The sequence below is a fragment of the Piliocolobus tephrosceles genome, chromosome 20, assembly GCF_002776525.5.
Source record: "Piliocolobus tephrosceles isolate RC106 chromosome 20, ASM277652v3, whole genome shotgun sequence".
NCBI classification, from domain to species: Eukaryota; Metazoa; Chordata; class Mammalia; order Primates; family Cercopithecidae; genus Piliocolobus; species Piliocolobus tephrosceles.
In genome coordinates, this window is record NC_045453.1 from 16,475,077 (window position 1) to 16,479,728 (window position 4,652).

At 47.2% G+C, this 4,652-nt stretch overlaps 1 pseudogene; it reads left to right on the forward strand.

Moving 5' to 3' along the window:
• The first annotated feature begins 1,905 nt into the window (after positions 1-1,905).
• LOC111553237 lies at positions 1,906-2,619 on the forward strand (annotated as a pseudogene).
• Positions 2,620-4,652: the final 2,033 nt, after the last annotated feature.

Genomic DNA, 4,652 nt, shown 5'->3' on the forward strand with positions numbered 1-4,652 from the left:
TATGAAACAGTCTTTCATTGCATTTTTTTTTTCAACCCCAGTTCTAGATTTGAGTCTTTTATCAAAGACATAAATAACTCTCAAGCTTGTTGTAAATACTGTACAGCTTTCTGGACCGGCTGAAAGGATACAACACTGGCTAGGCACGGTGACTCATGCCTGTAATCCCAGCACTTTGGGAAGGCCGAGGAGGGCGGATCACTTGAGCACGGGAGTTCGAGACCAGCCTGGCCAACGTGGTGAAACCTGTCTCTACTAAAAATACAAAAATTAGCCAGGTGTGGTGGCACGAGCCTGTAGTCCCAGCTACTTGGGAGGCTGAGACAGGAGAATCACTTGAATCTGGGAGGCAGAGGTTGCAGTGAGCCGAGATCGCACCTTTACACTCCAGCCTGGGTGACAGTGAGACTCTGTCTCAAAAAAGAAAAAAAAAGGGTGGGGTTGCCAGGTGCAGTGGCTTATGCCTATAATCCCAGCACTTTAGGAGGCCGAGGTGGGCAGATCACGAGGGCAGGAGATCGAGACCATCCTGGCCAACACGGTGAAACCCCATCTCTACTAAAAATACAAAAAACTAGTCAGGCTTGGTGGCGGGCACCTGTAGTCCCAGCTACTCGGGAGGCTGAGGCAGGAGAATGGCGTGAACCTGGGAGGCAGAAGTTGCAGTGAACCAAGATCACGCCAGTGTACTCCAGCCTGGGTGACAGAGCAAGATTCTGTCTCAAAAAAAAAAAAAAAAAAAAAAAAATCGTGAATTTCAAATGATTTCTTCTTGGTAAAGCTCTGTTCATAGGCTTCCATTCTTTCCCATACTCAAACCCTAGTACATGGTTTATTCAGAGTTGCCAGCCAGGGCAGAGTACTGGGCAAGGGGGAGGCCACTCCAGGGGCAGCGTTTGGGGGCTGTAGCTCAGAGTTGGGAGATAAGCAGCTAGAGGACAGGCCTGGGGAGTGCTGTAGCAGTGTGTTCCGAATATATCCCCAAAATGTATTCAACGATTGTCTCCCGACCCAAATACTCTCTTATCCTATGGGCTTGATGCTCCTCCCACTGAGAGGTGGGGTCTCTGTTCCCTCCTCTGAATCTTTGAATCTGGCACCGTGGCAAAAGTGATGCTGGCGACCTCTGAGGCTAATTCATAAAAGGCTATACAGCTTCTGCCTGGTTCTCTTGGGACATTCACCTTTAGAGCACAAGTCTCCATTTAAGAAGTCCAAGGCCGTGTGGATAGGCCGTGGATAGGTGTTCTGACCAACAGCCGGAGATGTCAGTCTGTATCAGTATCTTGGTGTAGATCGCTGGCCAAACATGAATAATGATACCTCCAGATGACTTCTGGCCCCAGCCATCAAGCACCTCAGCCTTTTGCCATCCCAACTGAGGCCCCAGATGTCATAGAGCAGAGACAAGCCATCCATGCTGCGTTCTTTCTGAATTCCTGACTCCCAGAATCTATGAATATAATAAAATGGGAGTGAAGGTGTGCCCTCACTGCCACTTTGTTATATTTGTTTTTATTTTTATTTTTATTTGTTTTTTTGTTTTGTTTTGTTTTTTGAGACAGGGTCTCATTCTGTCTCCCAGGCTGGAGTGCAGTGATGCGATCTCAGCTTATGCACCCTCCGCCTCCCAGGTTCACGTGATTCTTCTGCCTCAGCCTCCCCAGTAGCTGGGATTACAGGCATATGCCACCATGCCTGGCTAATTTTTAGTATTTTTAGTAGAGACAAGGTTTCACTATGTTGACCAGGCTGGTCTCAAACTTCTGACCTCAAGTGATCTACCTACCTCGGCCTCCCAAAGCGCTGGGATTACAGGCATGAGTCCCTGCGCCCAACCTTGTTTTTGATTTTTTCGAGACAGAGTCTTGCTCCATCTCGAAGTACACTGGTGTGATCATAGCTCATTGTAACCTCAACCTCCTGGACTCAAGCGATCCTCCTGCTTCAGCTTCCCAAGTAACTGGGACTACAGGTGTATGCCACCATGCCTAGTTAATTTTAAAAAATGTATTTTGGGTCTTTCGTCTGAGTCGCCAACATGCCATCCAGACTGAGGAAGACCCAGAAACTTTGGAGCCACGTGAGCCACGGCCACAGCTGCATAGGCCAGCTCCAGAAGCACCCCGGAGGCCACGATAATGCTGGTGGAATGCATCACCACAGGATCAGCTTCAACAAATACCACCCAGGTTACTTTGAGAACGTTGGTATGAGGCATTACCACTTAAAGAGGAACCAGAGTTTCTGCCCAACTTACAGCCTTGACAAATTGTGGACTTTGGTCAGTGAGCAGACACAGGTGAATGCTGCTAAAAACCAGTCTGGAGCTGCTCCCATCATTGATGTGGTGCGACTGGACTACTACAAAGTTCTGGGAAAGGGAAAGCTCCCACAGCAGCCTGTCATCATGGAGGCCAAATTCTTCAGCAGAAGAGCTGAGGAGAAGGTTGAGGGTGTTGAGGGAGCCTGTGTCCTGGTGGCTTGAGGCCACATGGAGGGAAGTTCATTAAAAGCTAACTACTTAAAAACAAAACAAAACAAATAGGCCAGGCGTGTTGGCTCATGCCTGTAATCCCAGCACTTTGGGAGGCCAAGACGGGCAGATCACCTGGTTGGGAGTCTGAGACCAACCTGACCAACATGGCGAAACCCCCCATCTCTACTAAAAATACACAAAATTAGCCAAGTGTGGTGGAGTAGTCCCAGCAACCTGGAGACTGAGGCAGGAGAATCGCTTGAACCTGGGAGGCGGAGGTTGCAGTAAGCCAAGATCTCACCATTGCACTCCAGCCTGGGCAACAAGAGTGAAAACTCTGTCTCAAAAAATAAATAAGCTTTTTAAAAATTATATATATATATATTTTTTGGGCGGGGGAGAAGCTGGGCATAGTGGCTCATGCCTGTAATCCCAGCACTTTGGGAGGCCAAGGTGGTATGATTGCTTGAGCCCAGAAGTTTGAGACCAGCCTGGGCAACATAGCAAGACCCGGTCCATCTCTATTTATTTATTTTTATTTGAGATGAAATTACAGACATCATAGTACTTTACCCCTAAAATAAATCAATACCTATGAAAATAAATATTGCCCAGGCTGGTCCTTAAACTCCTAACCTCAAGCGATCCTCCCACTTTGGCCTCCCAAAGTGCTGGGATTACAGGCATGAGTCACTACACCTGGCCTTAAAATGGCAGTTGTAAGCCACTGATTTGGAGTAATTTGTTATAGAGCAATAGGTAACTAGAATAAATACCTATAATCTTACAAGGAACTTTTTGGTTCTATCTGAATCTAATCCAACTTCCACTTTCACTTTTTGAAAGGATAACTGAGGTCTAGTTGGGGAAGAGACTGGCAATCTGCCTACTAACCAGGAGTTTCTCCCACCACGCCCTCCTGACCAAGAAGGTGCCTTGGAGGAAGCAAGGCCTGTTCTGCCACAGGGTCAGTAGGCTTTTTTCCCTTCATCCACGGATGGCTTGTGGCAAGGATACATATTTTTTGTCCAATTTATATGCAAATTTTGAATCTAATTGTGTGTTCTGTGAATTGGGGTAATGGTTATTGTTTATAGAGCATAAGCCAAGTTTTATATTCTACAATGCAAACAGGTACCTGTTTCTAAATAAAACTGTTTACATTAAAAAAAAACTTTGAGGGCTGTGCATGGTTGCTCACGCCTGTAATCCCAACACTTTGGGAGGCCAAAGCAGGCAGATCACTTGAGGCCAGGAGCTCAAGACCAGCCTGGCCAACATGACGAAACCCTGTCTCTACTGAAAATACAAAAAAAAAAAAAAAGCCGTGCGTGGTGGTGCACGCCTGTAATCCCAGCTACTCGGGAGGCTGAGGCAGGAGAATCCCTTGAACCCAAGAGGCAGAGGTTGCAGTGAGCCAAGATTGCATCACTGCACTCAAGCCTGGGCAACAGAGCAAGACTCCGTCTCAAAAAAAAAAAGAGAGAAAAAAAGGCTGGGCGCGATGGCTTACGCCTGTAATCCCAGCACTTTGGGAGGCTGAGGCGGGCAGATCACGAGGTCAGGAGATCAAGACCATCCTGGCTAACACGGTGAAACCTCGTCTCTACTAAAAATACAAAACATTAGCCGGGTGTGGTGGCGGACGGCTGTAGTCCCAGCTACTTGGGAGGCTGAGGCAGGAGAATGGCATGAACCTGGGAGGCAGAGCTTGCAGTGAGCCGAGATTGCGCCACTGCACTCCAACCTAGGCGACAGAGCGAGACTCTGTCAAAAAAAAAAAAAGCCACTTTGAAACAGAAAAGTGTAAAGAATAGTACATTAAACACCAGTGTGCCCATCAGACTTAAAAAAAATTGTGAACATATTGTCATATATGCTTTCCATATGTATAATCATTTTAAATTTCTTTTTTTTTTTCTTTTTTCTTTTTACATGTAGACCTTAAAATCCCATTGTATGGGCCAGGCACAGTGGCTCATGCCTGTAATCCCAGCACTGGGAGGCCAAGGCAGGCGGATCACTTGAGGTCAGGAGTTCAAGATCAGCCTGGCCAACATGGCAAAACCCTGTCTCTACTAAAAATACAAAAAGTAGCCGGGCGTGGTGGCGGGCACCTGTAGTCCCAGCTACTCGGGAGGCTGAGGCAGGAGAATCGCTTGAACCCAGGAGG